Genomic DNA, 20981 nt, shown 5'->3' on the forward strand with positions numbered 1-20981 from the left:
GTTCAATGCTGTGGCTGGCTCAGGAATTGACACATATCGAGCTTACACCGACAAATCGTTTGAAAAAGAAAAATATGATGATACAGGCAATTTCCGATCTTCTGATATAGACAACTGGATCAGTTTGAAAATCACCAAAGTGAGTGTTGAAATAATCATATCAATATATATAAAAATACATTATGTTTATTCTGTTCTCAACACAAAATAATTTATTTTTTTAGTTATCTAAGTAATGTTTTTAGACTGTTGTATGTCTTTTCGTATTTTTTTCGTTTTTTTTTTGCATGTCGTTCGACTGATAATTTGAATGTTCCTATGGTATTTTCCGTTTCTTTTGATTGATTCATAATGTGCGCAGCAGTTGAGGTTGTCATAGCAGAGCGATACTTCTGGAACCGGTCTTTCGAATTCCTCGTTGTTTTCATTTGGTTTGTAGATTCTCCTTTTGCTTCTTATTGACGTAGAAAAAGATTGAGCAACACTCCGACCGAATATTTTTAATTGAAATATTTTTGAAAAAAAATTAAACGGCAGAATTGTTTTTGTTGATAAGGATGATACTTATGTTTGAATTGTTGGAGAAAGATTAGATCATTAGACAACTATGGCAGATAGATCAAAAGACATGCATAACTAAAAAAAGGATATGGATATAATTGAAAATAGGCATCTTTTTTCAAAGGGTAAAGAACAGACGACGATTGAACTAGCTACTGTATAGACGATGAAATGTGTAATGCTCTAAATCCCATTCGCCTCAAAAAGAGATGAATATAGACCTAACATCTGAATCGAGTACCTTACAATATCCAATTGTAATTTTAATACTTGAAACAGATGGCTTCCGAACTAAATTTAATTTATAAATTTTAGATGCGAAAACAGTGGAGGAATCAATTCCTCGAACATTTATTGAAAAAAAAGCTGTTGCATTCCTTTAATATAATCTGCAAAATTATTTTCTTTTTGTGTGATGTTATCAGGCCCTTTTCATACTTTCCTTTAATACGTGTTAATGATAAAATTGATTTACTTGAAATGATGATAGAATTGTTCAATTTATTTAATTTAGTACTTTGTACATATTTTCATTCTTCAGGTTTTTGTTGTTCTTCATGCAAATAACACACCAACTGTCGAGATAAGGTTTGACATACCTCTAGGAACAAACAACATTGACTGGTTCTCTCCGTCGTATGTTTCGACCAATACATGGAATGACCTAACTTATTCCATCAGCGACTACGAGGTTTTCTCCGTTATAGGGTAAGCTTTATAACAGATATTGAACAAGCTTGTTTTTTTTTAATAAAATAAAGTTCACTTCAGAACATTATAAAAAGAGAAGATAACTTAGCGTTTTGTTTTAGATTAAATGTATTTGCCTATTTCAATACTTACAAAGGTAAGGCAAACTGGCATAATGACTGCCGAGTAAGAAGTTATCAGAATAAAGTACCTATCGGCTATTATCTCACAATTAACATCTATCGTATACTTTATAAAATTTTGTATAAAAGTCTTTTATATTCAAGATACACCTACGACTTTGTATTGTAATGCAGTCATTGCCATTTCATGATTATGTACCCTGTTGTTGTTTTAATGCTTAACACACGGAAATCTTATAAAAAATCCATAGCCTTTCCCCGTGTATTCTTATATTTGACTACCATGTACTAGATAGAAAGGGAAATAATGCATGCAGTGCTAGCAATTATTTCCATGAAACAAGTTTTTAGAATAAAGACATTAATTAATACAAGTACCAAAATGAACCAATTCAAATACACCTTCAAGAAAAAATGAACCAATTCAAATACAGAATGCTTTCGACTTGAATGATTCGGCGCAAGTTTTTTATTTTCATTTTCTGCAAACATTTTGGATTGAGTTGACACAAAATCCACATTTTCTACTAAATGCAATTGGACAATAAATATGATTTCTGTGAACCACGTTTCCCTTTGGTGTATGAACAAAATGGTATGTCTCCTTTAGTCAGTTTTTTTTGCTGTTTTTGATATTATTACACTTCGAAAATTTCGTTGTAATACACTGTGCTACAGAAGGGTTCATCAAACTTTAATGATCTTATTGACTGTTGTCGATTTGTTTGGACGATTGTTGAAAATAAAATTTGTTCACAATTACAATCATACCCTTGTGCATCATTAGACAGATGTTTAGTCTTGAGTTTTCTATGTTGTGTCATCTGTACTATTATTTGTCTGTTTGTCTTTTTATTTTTGGCCATGGCGTTGTCAGTTTGTTTTCGATCTATGAGTTTGACTGTCCCTCTGGTATCTTTCGTCCCTCTCTTATGGAATAGCGCATGCATACAAAAACATTTATTTGTTTTAATCAAACTTAGGTGGTGTTTCTACTAAACGTCACGTAATTCTAACCTGATTACATGCACGTATTTTCATTTAATGAACACTGTTTTCACATTAACTTTGTCATTATCTGTCCAGCGATTTTAATTACCTGTATATGAGATTTGTTCACATGAGTAAATTATAAGTTAGCTAAATGTAATTGAATTTACATTACTCTGTTAACTTCTGCAGTTATGAAAACCTTTATTCTGATTTAGATTAATTTGTGAGATTTAAGATTGTCTCGATAACTAAAAAGCAAGGCTACAGCAGCGAAACTGTCACGTGAAACTATTGATAAATTAGCAGAACCGGAAGTGCAGAAATGTCATTTGTGATGTATCTGCAATATCACTAACATATCAAAATTAATATATTTTTAACAGAAATTGATAACCTAGTGAAAGTAAAATAACATAAATTACCGAACTCCATTCGAAATTCAAAATGGAAAGTCCTTTATAAAATGGCAAAATCAAAAGCTCATACACACCAAACGAATGGGAAACAACTGTCATATTCTTGACATTACATTAGAGATGCTACTTGATGCTTGTGGTATGAAACCCCATGAGATAAATACATTACCGAACTTCTGCCAGAACATTTGAATTTGTGACTTCACCTGTAAATTCATGGAAAGTACAAGTTTTCTCATTCTCATATACCCATTCTTCAATAGTAACATAACAACTGTCCTATTAAAAATAGCCAGGTATCGCATTTGATACGCTACGCATATGTATGTCCACGGACTTCATTAATTGGGCAGTGTTCATAAAGTAAGAACGGCCCCAGAAATGTTATGAGGTAGAATGACTGAAATCATTTTTTTCACAAATTTTAGGTCACCATAATCAATCGGTCGACCATCTTAAGATACTGAAACGAAGCCGGGGTACTGTCTGTGGGCCTTTAAAAGGATTTTGTATCTATTAGACAGTAACCCAACAACATTTCTTGTAGTCTCAATCTAGGGTAGGGTCCGACCTATGCTTTCGCTATAGGACTGCACAAATATGATGGTGCCTGTCTCTGGAATAGTTTAAAGTTTTATTAGGTATATTATTTACCAGTTTATGCCACCATTTTTATAAATGTTTTAACCCTGTGTGTTCAAGATATAAAATATATCTGGATGGGTTTAATACCCAAGCATCCTCCGTCATACGTAGCGTCTAGGACTTATTTTAACCTTTTAATAAAGAGTGACTAGTCTGCTCTGAGGACTAACTAGATGCAAACTTTTGACCTTGAATACAGTCAGACTTTCATAGTATCCGTCTGTCTATGCCAATATTTGAAAAAGTCTAGTTCACTATTCACGTGACAGGACATGCCCTAGCGGTGTATAGATAAAGAATATCGATTGTTTTCAATGATTATACAGGTGAAGTCACAAATTCAAGTGTTCTGGCAGAAGTTCAGTAATGTATTTATCTCATCGGTTTCATACCACAAGCATCAAATAGCATCTTTTATGTAATGTCTATCAGTATATGTAATTCTAATCAAATATGAAGAACAATCCCAATCTAACTTTATAGTAAGTTTCAGAGGAAAAGTCTGGGATTACACGATGAATAAAGGTGGAACGGACCGACGGACAAAATGTAACTAGCCCGACCTGATGATATTGGTTATTTCAAGCACGGGACAACAAAAGTATAGCTAGATTTTTCGAAAGCTAGTTCTCAATTTCAAGACCAGCAAATTAATCAGGATACCAAATTTTCAAATAATAAGAACAAGTGTCTAGCTGAAAGGTTATCCAAAGTAGTCTCGCTCTGTCCTGAAAATGCTTACATGCAAACGGTCTGTAGATTTGAAAGACTGAAAAACATTTCAGCAACGCAATCTTGCGTACCAAAATTTCAGAATAGACAGTTACCAAATATCAAATCATGAAAAATTAATTCTCACGGGGAACAGAGTACAATTCTGTACAAAGGGGAGTTAATATTTTGTTTGTAATAGAAATTACAATTTTTATTACACAACACATGATTGATAAAAGACAATAGTATTCAGCTGAATCGTCTCAAGTACATGTATAAATTTGCAAAAATTTGTAAAATCGCAAAAATACCGAACTCCAAGGAAAATTCATGAGAGAAAGTCCTTTATAAAATGGCAAAATCAAAAGATCAAACACATCAAACGAATGGAAAACAGCTGTCATATTCCTGACTTGGTACAGACATTTCCTTATGTAGAAAATGGTGGATTAAACCTGGTTTTATAGCTAGTTAAACCTCTCACTTGTATGACAGTCGCATAGAATTTGATAATATTGACAACAATGTGTGAGCAAAACAAACAGACAGTAAAAATGTCAAAAATTCGGGTGCAGCAGTCAACATTGTGGTATAATCTTAATCAGTTTTAAAAACAAATAATTATTTCAACAACGAAAAACAAAGTTGCATATAGACACTATATAGACAAAGAACATAAGCAAAAATAAAAGACAAGAATGCAAAATTGACCATACCACAATGGCGGGATGTATAAATACCGAATCCACGCCAAAAGTATATTACCAAAAATGGACTAAACAGTAAAGGTTAGAAATGTACAAGGACGAATAAAAACAACACTCTGACGTGTAATTAAGATGACAAACAACGTCAGTACCTAGTATCTTCACCAAGGTTTCTAATTCAGCAATGTCTCAATATTTCTCAGACCACATATGTAATTTTCTCTAAGGACTCTATCTACCATTATGCTCAGGGTTTGCATTTAAAACTCACTTTACGTTTTAATACTTAAAATTCCTGTCTTTAAGTTCAAGTCATAGATTTGAGACACGTACGAAAATATCAACAAATAATGAGCCCGAACTATAATTTTTTTCGAGCAATCTATAGATAACTTTTACCTAAACAACTGATAAGCTGAATAGTAAAACGAATTTCGATATTTGCAAACTGACAACTTTTATTCAGTTCAAAGAACTATTCAAAACTCAGCTCATAATTTAACTCAATTAACCCGGGAACTACTTTCTAAATAAACTATGTCTCGTTAAGTAAATATCCAAAGTTTTTGCTTAAATATTCAATGCAAACCCTGATCAAAACAAGCCAGTTTTAGTCGACCAAAATATACATCAAATGAGAGGGGGGATTCTTTCCTAGAAAATATAAGAAATATTAGAATATTCTAGCATTCATGATTATCAAAGATCGTTTTAATGGATAACGGAAGAGGAAAAATACTTAACTTAAAAAAAAAATTAACTGAAATTACCTCTAATGTGGAGGTTTAAAAGAAATTGTTCAAACACTATTTGGTATGGCGCACTACTTTAGAAAGTTGACATTTTGAATGAAGTTAGCATCATCATGAAATTCTCAAAATTTTGTATATATTCGACTCTTTCATTTAATAATTCAAAACGTAAGACGCTGGACGTAAGACAAACAAAAAGAATTCGATCAAAACGTAAGACGCTGGACGTAAGGCAAACAAAAAGCATTCGATCAAAACGTAAGACGCTGGACGTAGGACAAACAAAAAGCTTTCGATCAAAACGTAAGACGCGGGACGTAAGACAAACAAAAAGCATTCGATCGAAACGTAAGACGCTGGACGTAAGGCAAACAAAAAGCATTCGATCAAAACGTAAGACGCTGGACGTAAGACAAACAAAAACATTCGATCAAAACGTAAGACGCTGGACGTAAGACAAACAAAAAGCATTCGATCAAAACGTAAGACGCTGGACGTAAGGAAAACAAAAAGCTTTCAATCAAACCTAAGACGCTGGACGCAAGACAAACAAAAACGATCAAAACGTAAGACGCTGGACGTAAGGCAAACAAAAAGCATTCGATCAAAACGTAAGACGCTGGACGTAAGACAAACAAAAAGCACTCGATCAAAACGTAAGACGCTGGACGTAAGGCAAACAAAAAGCATTCGATCAAAACGTAAGACGCTGGACGTAAAACAAACAAAAAACATTCGATCAAAACGTAAGACGCTGGACGTAAGGCAAACAAAAAGCATTCGATCAAAACGTAAGACGCTGGACGTAAGACAAACAAAAAGCATTCGCTCAAAACATAAGACGCTGGACGTAAGACAAACAAAAAGCATTCGATCAAAACGTAAGACGCTGGACGTAAGACAAACAAAAAACATTCGATCAAAACGTAAGTATGCAAATAACGTAGATTTCCAGAGAACATGTTTCCTTTGTTTCCCCATGACCAAATCACTGTAATTACATAGTCTTTGTTCGACTATTTTTGGTGACCTGGTCTAACTTCTTTGCACGAAGGCAAGGACCATGCGCAAAACATGACCAAATATCAATTGTGTTTGTGCTTGGATATTCATATGTGGATATGATTCAAAACATTTCCCTTTTATTGTCTGTGTGAAAGGATTTTATTGCCGTTGATACGGTTAGTTATGTTTAAAAATGTAACTGTATCATTCTTTATTTTTGGTTTTGAGCATCTGCTGGATACACATTGGTACCATGAATGTTGTTACTACCACTAGGTCGGTACCTCTGCTGGTGGAGTTTTAATTCCCGTGTGTATCACCAGTCCAGCACTTAGTTCTTCTGTACAGACATGAAAATACGAATATTGTCAGAATGAAATTTGCTGTTTTAAAAGTTTTGAAATCATTTTAAATTAAGGAATATATATCCCTCATGCAAAGCTTTGATTCCTTTTTCGGATTTGGCTATAATTTAGGTTCATTTTATTTTGATCAGCTCTTTCAACGTTTTTATTAGGTTTTGAATTTTTCAAATATTTAAGCTTCGAGTATCACTGAAGAGACATTGATTGTCATAATGCGCAGCTGGTGCATAAACATTGCAACTGTTAATATTATTATTGTCAATATTTATCAGTTTCAGATTGATAATAATCATAGCATTTTAAAATGACATTGATATAAACAGAACATAGGATAAATGACAAAATATATAAATCGAGCTCATATCTTTCGTCATGGCAGCCATTAATATTGTTATCAGGATCATGACACTTGACAGCAGTATAAAGCGATTGTACAGCATACGAGCCTTCCTGTGTATCCCGACCATCAATTATAATGTATGCCACAGCAGAGGTAGATCAATTGTATCGAAAGTGTAACATGGCAACGAATCAAGCTATACTTAGTCGACTTCCGCCAGATCTGACAATTTTAAAATGAGATATACAGATTAAAATTGCTCCTCACAACATCGGTCTTTCCGAAAGCTGTTTTTATTCTCGTTACTTAAGCGACCCAACATTTTTATCTACGTCAAAGTTCTATGAATTTATCGGAATATTGCACGAATTCATAGCTTATCACGTGATAAGTTAACTAATTGTTACATAAACCTTTAAGGGCAAGGCAGAATACTAAAACAAATTAAATAACACAAACGTTTTATAAATGAAATAAATGAGAATGACAACAGAGGTCTAAATTTGATTGTTAAAATTGAACTATCTCATATTCTCTTTTAAATAATTGGTATTGAGCGGTCCTGTTTAGGGAATATATATATAGGTGCAAAATGTATAGACTTCAATACTGTGGGGAACTGCTTTAGACAGTGACGGTCGCTTTAAAAGTCAAATGTTGTACAGTTTTAACATAGTTTTCTGCTCAAATGTATTCAAAAGGTATTATTTCTGTCGGAAATTATTTGCACACTGGAATAAAAGAAAACTTAGATACAAATGGATGAGAAACAAATTGTCACAAAAATGATGTTGTTCTATTAATTTTATCCATGGTTTTTGGTAAAAAAAATCTAATAAAGGAGGATTTTAATAATTTGTTTTTATTTAATAGCACAATAAACTTCACAGTCCCTGTTTCTCGAACAGTAAAATCATTTTTTGGATACTGATATTTCTTTCCTCTTGATCGGGCATTTAACCAGCTATAACTTCCGAACATAAATCTTACTTCCTAGAACGCCTTTTAATTATTAATGTCGATGCATGTCTGTCATAAAATTTGTAATGAGAAACCAATCTTTTCGATTTACAGTTCATTTCATATGAACATGTTTAAAGCTAATACATATAACACTAGGATCAGACAAAACTTATCTAAGCTTACATATCCCTTTCTTGATGACTTGTAGCAGACACCTTATCTACCGTATTCAGTTGTGCCTTATTCTACAATGTAACTTTGACTGATGGTTCGTATCGAGACAAATTGTTCCTTACAGCAGCAGTTACAACTGAATAAACTCATTACATCTAGGTCTAGGTTTCATAAAATGTCCAAATATCAACTAGAGTAAATACAAAGTTACTAAGTCCCTGTCTTAATGCAGTCGTATAAAAATGACTTTTCTGTCTCTTGTCTTGACACAACTGTTTTACCTATTATGTCTGTTTGTTTTACTCACATATGGTTGTCAATATAATGGAATTTTATGCGACTGTCATACAAGTGAGAGTTTTAGCTAGCTATAAAACCAGATTTAATCCACCAGTTTCTAGATAAAGAAATGCCTGTACCAAGTCAGGAATATGACAGTGGTTTTCCAGTTGTTTGATGTGTTTGAGCTTTTGATTTTTAATTTACTTTTTCCCTGGGTTATACAAGGTAAACTGAAGGAATTGAATTAGTCGAAATTTGTTTTATAAAAAAAGGCTTATAAACGTAGACACACCAATCCTTGTTTTAAGAACATTAAATAAAGATTTTTCTGAAAAGTTCTCTGAAACTCAAATAACTGACCTAGTTTATATTTTTCATTGACAACATGTTTCCGATGTTTCTTGTGTTTCTATGTTCATTCCAATAAAAAATAAACTTGTTTGAAGTGAATTTTGTCTCGCATTTCAAAGAACTTACTATTTTAATACACAAAATGTTTACGGCATGAGACCTGATTATCATAAATTGATAAAAAAAACATTAATTATTATGTATGCTGCCACCAAGCATAAAAAGAATGAGTGAGTGGGGATTTACTTTAAGTTTTCTCTGCCTTCTTGATCATTTGATTTCACAATAAATAAAATAGTGGACTTGTTTGACTCGTCAAAATGAAAATTAAATTGTTTGTATATCCTAATTGAAATGGTATTGCTTTCATTCGCATGATCAAGATCAAAGACTGGAATTTGAATATCAATAGACGGGTAGATATTCATATATACTTTAAAAAATATTCATTATTTATATACTTAGTATCCATGAAATCAGATTTAATACAAACGTAACATATTGCTATTGAAGACAATTAAGAAATACTATTGCAAAATTTAGCCTCGAAGGACATATTTAACAAAAAAAAGTATATTGTATTATAAAAATGACTCCCGATAGAATGCTGGTTTTGATTTTGAATGAACTCATACATTTTGTAAGAGACTAAAAATGGATGTATAAAATTCTATCATTTTTTTCTGTTTTATTCATCCCTTTATGATACATATACAGTGTTATACTCAGTTTGCTATGCTTAAGTATTTACATAGATTTGTCTTCATTATCAGCAGAAATTACAGGTTTCGAAACTTTAACCATAAAGAAATATGATTTAATGATAAAAACAAAAACCATTGGAAGTGATGAAAATCAGCTTTAATAACAATTAATTACTATAAATAAGATTCCTTTCCTTTAAAAAAATGGAACTCTACTAGACAGCATTTGGGTAATAATTGTCTCAAAGAAGATGACAATATTATAATTACTTGTTAGATCTCTCGTACGTTATGTAATGGAGCATTAAAAAAAAAATAACCGTACTTTTATGACCGTATTACTTAAAGGTCATGGTAATCATTGCCCCACAGAAATGTAATCGGTTTTCATGAAAGCATATATTGTGTTACAGTCGATAAATTTTTCGTGTTTTACATCCATTTGGTTTGCATAGTTACATTATAAGCTCTTTTCATCATCAATATGCCATTTAAGAAAAATTATAAATGTACGAAACTTCTTTTTTCAGACTTGAATACTGAAAAACACCTGATCTGAGTTTACCTTGTATAACCCAGGGAAAAAGTAAATTAAAAATCAAAAGCTCAAACACATCAAACAACTGGAAAACAACTGTCATATTCCTGACTTGGTACAGGCATTTCTTTATGTAGAAAATGGTGGATTAAATCTGGTTTTATAGCTAGCTAAAACTCTCACTTGTATGACAGTCGCATAAAATTCCATTATATTGACAACAATATGTGAGTAAAAAAACAGACATAAAAGGGAAAAATGTCAAAAATTGGGGTACAGTAGTCAACATTGTGTTATAATCTTAATCACTATAAAAACAAATAACTATTTCAACAAAGAAAAACAAAATGGCATATATACACTCTATCGAAAAAGTACATAAGCAAAAATGAAATACAAGAATATAAAAATGACCATAGCATAATAACACAATGGCGGAATGTATCGATCCACGCCAAAAGTATTTACCAAAAATGGACTAAACAGTAAAGGATAAAAATAAAGAAAGACAGATAAAAGGTAATTAAAATGATCAACAACGTCACTAGCTAGAATCTATACTAATATGGTAATATTATACACAAAGCACAAAAATGTCGTCATTCACCTCACTAGCTAACCAAACCTTTAAACAGACTTATTCAGAAGGGATATAGTTACGATACTGTTGTCAGGTCATTAAAGATGCCATTTTTTGGAATTAATATTGATTCATTCATAGGGTCTTTGCATCGGAAATAAACACATGTATTCTAAAACCAGTTGTTGGCATGATACGGGTTATGTTCTTCTCGTATATGTTATGATGGTATTTTACTAAACCCCTAACGGGAGGGATTGTCCTTGATTTTTATATGATGAAGACATAATCCTTCAATCAGTTAAATTGAGGTCTGGAGCTGGCATGTCAGTAACTGCTAGTAGTCCTTTGTTAATTGGTGTTGATCATTGTCATTTTGCTTAGTTTCGAATTCTTCTGTTACCTATTCTAGCATCGGACTCGAACTTTTTTTAAACTGAGTTTTACTGTGCATATTGCTGTGTGTTTGTTTATTGTACATTGGCTAGATGTATCGGGAAGGGTTGAGATCTCACAAAACATGTTGAGACCCGCAGCATTTTTGCGTCTGTCCCAAGTCAGGAACCTCTGGCCTTTGTCAGTCTTGTAAGTTGTTTTTTTTATTTTGTTTCATTCATTTATATGTTTCGGAGTTTAGTGTGACGTCCATTTTCTCTGAACCAGTATATATTTTTGTTTTTAGGGTAAGCTAAAACCCGCCTTCGGGTGCGGTATTTTCTCGCTGTGTTGGTCTTGGCCTTTTTTCTGCTCTTTGGTCGAGTTGTTGTCTCTTTGATACATTCTCAATTTTATTTCGAAGTTAATACGGAATATTTATCAACAAGGTCTTGGTATCTTCCGATGATATAAAAGGACGAGACGTTTTTTGGCATGACCCTGGTTCATCAACTTTCTGCTCAAACACTGGTGACGTTTCAAGGAGTAGCAGCTGCAAGCTCTTGAATACTGAATGAATTGAGAAATGCATATCCCATATGCAGGTGAAGTTGATATATTACTGCCCAGTTGATGGAAATTCATAATTTCAAAATTTTCTCGTTTGTCATAGATAATGGTACTGAGATGACCGCTTATGTCAAATTCGAGGTATAAGTCTAAAAATGAAGTGGAGGAAGCCATGTCTGTTGTTTCTTTAATTTCCAGTTTTGGAGGATATATTAAAGGAACCCAATTAGAAAGGTTTGGATTATTAATGGAAAGAACATCATCAATATATCTGAATGTTTAATCAAATGATCTGGCTTCTTTGATCTTCTTCTTTTTGACAAGTGTCTGAAGGAACCCCGACTCATATGTAGCATGTATACACAAGGGGCTCGGTGTTTACAATGTTCCATCGTCCAGGGATCAACGGTGGACTCTAATATCAAAACAACTATTTTCTATGTTTAGCACTACAATGCTATACGCTTTACGGTACGTTTACCTATAACTTACATTTAAATTTGTACTTTTAACACCTGGATTACATTGTAATGTGTCGGTCAATTATTTCAAAGTCATATGAAACGAGTTTCTTGTAATTTCAATGTTACCAAAATTATTGAACCATTGCATGCGTATATACTAAACTTAGTCCTGCATACACGTTTATTTATATTTATTACGAATCTATAACGTATTACCGACAAATTATATTTCATTCAGTGATTGTTGATCGCAAGCTTATTAACTTTCGAGTGTGTATCCGAAGTTTACCGGATCGTGACATTGATAAACAATCATCACAGAGCACGTGGAGCTCGTGAAAAATAAGTAAGTGATACAGCCATGATATTAGTTTTGTATAATTTCCATGCGTTCCAATTTGTTAATAAACTTTTCCTCAACAGTTGTTAAATGATTTGTTGTATTAGATGTGACCTTTAAAGATCAGTTATTGCTCGTTACCTTCCAGTGCACGTTTGTTTACATTCTTTCAAGACGGTTATCCACTCACACTTGTGTTGTGCGACTGTCGAAGTTCTTACGAGAGGTCTCGTGGTTAAGGTCACTGCATACGGGAAAATATCGGTAAATTAGTGTACGGGAAGACAATATTTCAATTTGAAATTTCATATAACTTTAAAAGGTCACATGCTCGACGTTGTTCATTCATTCATACACTATTTCTTTTGGTGGATTCATAATATTAAAAATGTAAGTACAAAATGATAAGTAATTTAATTAAGGTATAAGATTAACAATAAGTTTTTTTTCAGTAGCAAATTATTCTTTTTGTGAAGATATTATTATAACATTATATTTTTTTGTTTTGCTATTGTATATTCATAGTATGATAAGTTCTCATTGGAATATCTGCTGTATTATTCAGCACATTGTACATTTTAAAAGCAACAAAAATATGTTCCCAGACAACGTTTATAATGCTACAACTGTGAAAAAAGATGTGTGAGGGTTTCGTTTTCTGTATCATAAAAATGGCATTTACCATTATGGGATTTGCCCATTCTAAACAGTTTTTGCTCCGTGTAGATAATGTTATGAACTCTTTTCCAGCTAATTTGATTTGGTTTTTTCTAGAGAACATATTTATATTTAAGTTTCTCCATATCTTTTTTCAAAGTAATTCCGAATTATACTGAATATTCCATTTTATTTCACTGTTTGGAACTGTATTTAAGTTTAACGAATACTGGATTAACTTCAAAGATATATCGCTTGGGATTATTAACTTATTCCGCTTATCGTAAAATTCATAATTATTTTTAACATAATAACCATTTGTTTTGTGGTTTTGTGTTGTAGGTCGAAATCTTTTAGTCTGTCCTTAAACAATTTTGGTATAGCTATTTTTAATCTTGTCCATTCCGAAATCAAGTTTCTTTTATCTTTAAGGATATTGTATATAGAGTTGTCGCTTTTGATATTTTTAGTTCCAAATATCTTTAATTATACGAATTCCACTTTTCCCGAAGTTAGAGAAGAAAATTGGTTTCTGTTATATTGAATTTTTATGTTTCAAAATAATTGATGGTTTAGAATATCGTTCCTTTTTATTGGACTTTGTAAACTTAAGAATTTATGCCATGTTTTTAGTATATCAAAATAAAATTTTTGAAAATTTTCCATTTAGAATCTTTATAAAACAGAACATTTTGCTAAAAATTTTCACAATTATATTTGATATTTGATATTTCTGTAACCACCATTTGGCTATCGTGTTCCAGTTATCGTTTTCTGATCTTATAATCTTTTGCATGTTTTTGATTTGTTTAGATTTTATGAAAGTGTCTATGTTGATCATACACATTCCTCTTTCCTCTACTGGTAAGCAACACACACCCCTTTAATTAAATCTTCTTTTCCCTCCCATGTAAAATTCCACATGATATTGTTTATTTCTTTTTTATATTTTTCAGGTATTCCTTGCATTTCAATTTAAAACCCTAGTTTAGATATAATCAATGATGTTGATATAAGGACCCTGTCCAAAAATTTTAGGTCACGAGATTTCCAAACCTTAAAACACACATAAGATTTCTAACCATATAGCTTCTACATTTACACTGTATTCATGGATAACTCCCTATGCTTTAATTGGTTCACTTGTCCACCTCTTTTTCATATTTTGGAGTTTTATTTTTCCAACGACCCAAATATACACCTACAGTCTTTCCATAATTTATCTAAGGTCCCGATGCTTTCTCGTATATTTCTAAAACCTTAAAAGTTTCCGCGATTGATTCCTTTGTTCTATTAAACAAAATATGTTTTTTCTGCCAACATGTTTATTTTAACATGTTTGTTTTCAATTTCTGTTTGGGGGCGAGGTAAGTGAATTCCTTGAATTTTTGGATTAGTCCTTATTGTGGCTGCCATTGGCTCTGCTTGTAAAATGTATAGCATAGGCGATATTGGACAGCCCTGATGGATTGATCTAGAAATTGGGATATATTTTGACCGAAAACCGTTAATCATTAAACAAGTTGTAGAATTTTTTTAGTAACATTTGAACCAATTCCCGGAAAAATAGATATTTTTCTAAACATGCATCTAACCATTTCCATTCTGCATAATCAAAAGCTTTTGTTTGGTCCAGGATATTATGGCCCATTCACATTTTCTATATCTTTTTTTAGTATCCTCCCTCTCCCAACTTTTATTTAATAGGGTTATCATTCCAAGTCTCTGCGATTCGGAAAGCGTTTTATCAAAAAAAGTTTCTTTTAATAATTGTACCAAGTCAGGAAAATGGCCATTGTTATATTATAGTTCGTTTCTGTGTGTGTTACATTTTAATGTTGTGTTTTTGTTGTGTCATTGTTCTCCTCTTATATTTGATGCGTTTCCCTCAGTTTTAGTTTGTAACCCGGATTTGTTTTTATCTCTAACGATTTATGAGTTTCGAACAGCGGTATACTACTGTTGCCTTTATTTAGGCTCATTCTGTATCAAAAACCAATATTCTTGATAAAATTCTACAGTAATGACATCGTCCCCCTGGTGATTCGTCCCTTTTCATTAATTTGATTGCTTTTAAAATTTCAGCTTTCGAAATTTCATTATCAATTAAACGTTTTTCTGCCTTAGAGAGAGTTTTATTTACATTTTGTAGTAATTTCCCCCCAGCCCCTAGATTCCAACCTCCCGAGGTAAAACGGTTCTCATAGTATTTTAATTGTTCGCCTAATATTTCATTTCCATTCTTTTTATATGTGCCATTTTCGGCTTTTATCTTTGACCATATTTTTTCTTTACCTCGTTTTTGTTTTCTATTCTAAAAAAGAGTTTGTAGACTTTCACCTTTTTCATACCAATTTATTTTTGATCTTATGCGTGCAGCTTCCGCTTTTCGTTCGTAAACTTATATATATCATTTTTTTTAGATTTTGTAGGGATTCCTTTTTTTCACGTAGAGTTTCTAATTTTTGTTCACACTTTTTAATATCGTTTTCGTTTAACCTCAGTTTCTTTGAAATATTTATGTAATGTCCTTTATTTTAGTTTTTGTTAGGTCCCAGAACTCTATTTTTTTTTTAAAATTATTAATGTTATGTTTCCAAGAATTCCAGAATGTTTTAAAAGAGAGGCGAAGGATACCAAACGGACATTCAAACTCACAAGTCGAAAATAAACAATAGACAATGCTATGGCTAAAAAGAAAAAGACAAACAAACAACAGTACACAAAATACAATAAAGAAAAACTAATGACTGAGTAACACGAACCCCACCAAAAACTGGGCGTGATCTCAGGTGCTCTGGAAGGGTAAGCAGATCCTGCTCCACATGTGGCCCCCATAGTGTTGCTCATGTTAGTACATGTATAAACCCGGTGATAAGTCTAATTCGGTAGGTAATGTATTTTAAAAAGGTCGGTTTTTATTACACTATTGTTTATTTTCAAATAATCAGGACCTCTGTCTGGTTCGTTGGTGTTAATAGTAATTGTCACGCCGTCGTGATAACTGAACGGGAACTTAATAATTTTTGCATTGTTTAATATTAAAATCGATATTCCCATTAGTGAATATATTATTTATTCTTCAGTATGATTTACCGCTTGGAATGGTGTATCGTTTTTTGTTTGGATATCTGAGACGCCATATGTTAGTCAATTCATTTTTCCAATAAAGATTTTTAGTTCATGATTTCTACATCTTCACGTTCGTTGGGTCATATGTTTCTATCTAATTTCTTATTTAGACAACAGTTTAAAACTTCCATAACATAGTTCACGACATCATTTTCTTTATTTATGGTTAACTTATTAAAAGAAGTCGTGTCTTTCTATGCCACTATCAGGGGCGTAGACATTGAAAATTCGAACAATTTCGTTTGAATCTAATTTTAATTCAACTATCAATTTCCTTCCCTCTGCATCTCTACATTTTTCAGTAGCCTTAATATCTCAATTTGGTTGTACTTTAGAAGCGGAAGTACCGTTACATCAAAAACTAACCCTTCCCGTTCTTTTTTCCATTTATTTTTTACCATTTTTGTGCAGTCAGTTTCTTACAAACGTATATAATCAAAATTCTTTTTCTGCCACCATTTTATGAAATAGAAATTAAATACCTATATATGTGTATATATATTAATTATATACCTAATTACTCTAAATATCAGCATAACAATGTTAAATCTGCAAATTTGCGTAAGCAAATTTTTTGTTGTTCCCTCACCGGGATTGGAACTCGTTCTATTGGCATATCGAGACAACACCGCCTGCACTGTGTCCAGCGCTCGACCACCTAGACTGAACGATATATATATTAGAAACTTACGACTGCTGCATGATAAGTTTACTGCACGGTACACTGATTTTGTTATACAACCTAATAAAAGTCTAAGAGATTTTCAAAATATTTACGACAAATTATAGTGCATGAATATAAATAGTGCATTTCTTTTAGAGTTATCTCCCATACCATTTGATGAAAATATTTTATACAGACGTATTACTTGCTTAATTGATTCACCAACACATACACATAATTGTAATGGGGCTGCAACCCATGCCTATCTGAGAGAAATCATCCCAAAGATCGACGAAAGACAGTCTTTGATTTTGTTAGCATGCCTTTTCCATAAATTTACAAAATAAGATGTCAGATTACATTTGGTAAAATTTTGACATTCTTGGAAGTATGCGGAATAAGCTTATATCTGCGTTTGGAAATTATGCTTCAACTTTATTTAAAAGCGGATTTATCAGATAAAACTTTATTTGAGTGTTGTTGAGTGGTGTCTTTGTCGTCGAAAAAATTCAAATCCTCAATCTGATCTTGTTACGTAGTTTCTCGTCCCTCCCTTATTTCGTGAATGTAGTCCCAATGTTCATTCTCGTCTGTGATCTGATAATTTTGATAGTTTTTCTTCTACATTTTGTCTATTTCGATGACAGTATCGTTTGATAAGACTTTCCTGACCACATTCGAAACATACGTTTTCTGTATGCGGACAGTTTCGTATAAAATGTTCGTGGCTACTGCATCAAAAACAGAATCATTGGCGTTCTTGTCTTTGTGGTTTCATATCGCATCGGTATGAAGGGTGGTCCGTTCTGCTACAGTATCGGCATTGGGTTTTCTTGTTATAAGCAAAAAGTCGGATTTCAAATCGTCCGAGTTTGGTGACATTAGGGATTGTTGGAATGCTATTTAAAGGCTAAATAACGGTTTCTATGTTAGTTCCTCTGATGGTCCCCCTTTTAAGTGAGCCCTGGACCACCTCGCCGTACTGTCTCATAAAGGTACATATAGCAAGATCACGACAGGTGCATCCATATTAGTAAAATTTATCACCTCTTTTTCAACGTCTATGAATTTGTAACGATAGTTTTTAAGTTCGATGCCCTTTATAAGTAAATGTATTTTCGATGCCTGATCATCGACGGTTACTACACATTCACTTTCTATCAATTGTACAGCTTCTTCTCTTTTTATATATTTTTCCAGTTCGTTTAGAATGTATGTGTGATCCCCTTGATATACTTTGAACTAAAATGTACCAACGTGTATCTTTGTATTTGTTGATAATTGTGGTGAATAATGTCTAGTTCGCTGGCCATTTTGTAAACAAACGATTTGTGTTCACTTAGAAATCAGTGTTGATAGTTTGTTTATTTCATTGTCACGTCCTCTTGGACGGAATAGACCTCTGAAATAAATTTCGGTTATATGTCGAACGTAACATAAGTTAGAGTGCAATATTCTAGGATATTGCACTAGTGTCAATATAGCGTCAAATTCTCGACGTCATCAAAAATATGTATAGAGGAATCTCGTATTATGATGGGAATATTTGATATGGAGTGACAGTACAATGGAGTTTGCAAGATGCAGTTGTTGTATGTTTAGGAGGTTTGTTTTGTTATATATTACATGTTATATGACAACAAAGCAGTTGGCCATCAAGAGTACATAATGCGTACCCATTGAATGTAGGATTTCTTGTTGAAACATGAATCAATCAAAACGACACTTATTTTGTCAACTTCCCTCCCTGTTCTGGCCTTTTGGGGATATTGTTTGTTGCTGTTGGAATCAGAGTGATTCTTCACAATTTTTGAATGTGCGTGACTAAAAAATCAGCAATTATATCCTCGCAGTTAAAATTACATAGTTTGTATATGAATTATATGTTAAATAAAGCACTGGACGCAAACAACGATCACCTAATCAGTATGTAAAATGGATTTCTTATTCTTTTTAGAGACAGATCAAGGAGATTTTACATTTATAAAAACTATGACTTTTGTTCACAATCTGAAAAAGGATGGTTTGTTGTCGTAGACGACTACAGCTTCGATTGCAAATTTGACGAGGCAGACAATTATCCAGTGTTCAGACACTCCACAGATACAATGTGCAGCTTCAACTTTGACGGTGAGTATTGAAAACAAACTCATTAAAATATCAGGCTTATAATTTTATAAAACCGGCGTGTTTCGTCTATTAAAGACTCATCAATAACGATGCATAAACAATTTCCTGTCAATTAAAGTACTAAGTTGAAGATTTAGTATTGTGATAACTGTATAAAACATAATAATGACCTTGAATTTTTAATTTTCCAAATGACCATGCAAACGAAGAACCACTGACATTTTGATCAGTCGTTAATATATGGACCTTTTGACGATAGTTGGTGGATAAAGTTTTACGTTGTCAAGCCTCATTGTATTACTTTTTACATTCCACACAAACTTCAAAGAGTTCCGAACTTTCTATTTAAGAATGTATTCTTCTGACATTACAGTCTCGTTGAAATCTCGTCCTGGAATTCTTTCCAAAACATGTGATACAAGTGGAAAATATCAATGAATTTAAAAAATGTTATAATCAAACTAAACTCTGTGACAAAATTGCGCATTTAGAAAGAGTAGTCTTTGGGTAATCAATTTTTCAAATTTTATTACCAATCAAGTCAGTCTTTTTAGCCAAAATTTTGAGAAAATGGGTGAGGGGTACAAGAAATGATTTTACCAGAAACATGTACATCCGATATCACTTTTTTCTTTTCAAATTTCTTAGATATGTATTTTTTCAATCATTTATATCAAAGAAGTTGAAATAATATGCATTTTGTTCTTAAAACAGAGAAAAATAAAAAAATTACCAAATTGACAGCATGGTTAATTTGACACAAAAAAGCATCAAAATATGATAAAACTTTCTTATATTAATAAACACCTACCTATAGTTTTTTTAAGTTAAATTTATTCAGATTGGTCCACTTCATCTTTATTGAAAGTATGAAAAAAAGTTTAATTGTGGAACTGTGATTTTTTCACGATAATAGCCCAAAAATAGGTAAAAACTGATGAAAAATGGGAAAATCATCAAAATTGGGTACTTTCAAAGGGCCGTAGCAAAAAAAGAAGTGCACCACCATATGATTTTTTCTTCACCAATTATTTTTTTACAGTCATATAAACCCAAAAATCAGGTTAAGAAAAAAAGTTTAGTTCTAGAAATTTTTGGCTCCTCAGAGGTGTACATCCTTAAAGATATTTTCTGCACATATTTTTAACTTTTCCCTAGTCATAGGTGACATCTGGAGTTTCTTAACAGTGTACTTAAAGTTTTGCGTATTGAATCTTTCTCGGTTTATTCAAACTCTGTCCAAACGAATACAAATCTGAAAATATTTTCAGCTACATATAGTTGTTACTTCATTCGGTTTAACCGTCATTGCGTATCATACATTTCACACAAATATGCAAGAAAAAAAAAACAACATACACAAGCCAATATATCCCATAATTTTAATGTATTATATTCTCTTTTTAAAAAGATTATTGTAAAAAAAACGAATGGAATCATAGCATTGAGAACACTGATGAAAATTAATTTTTGTAAAAACTGTGATAGTGAATTTTTTTTCTAGAGTTTAGAAGGAAAACCGACATGGTTAGAAAATACAAATAATAACACAATTACAAACACAATTCCATTTTAATATTCTTGTCACGGTTAGAAAAAACATGAAATAACACCATTACATACTCAATCCCAATATTCTTGTACTTGTCTATAAATAAACAAAATCTATTTAATTTTTAGGAATTTACCTGTGATAATATAATCGTCACAAAAAATACGTCACTTT

The sequence above is a fragment of the Mytilus californianus genome, unplaced genomic scaffold (genome assembly GCF_021869535.1).
Source record: "Mytilus californianus isolate M0D057914Y unplaced genomic scaffold, xbMytCali1.0.p SCAF_6, whole genome shotgun sequence".
Classification (NCBI taxonomy): Eukaryota; Metazoa; Mollusca; class Bivalvia; order Mytilida; family Mytilidae; genus Mytilus; species Mytilus californianus.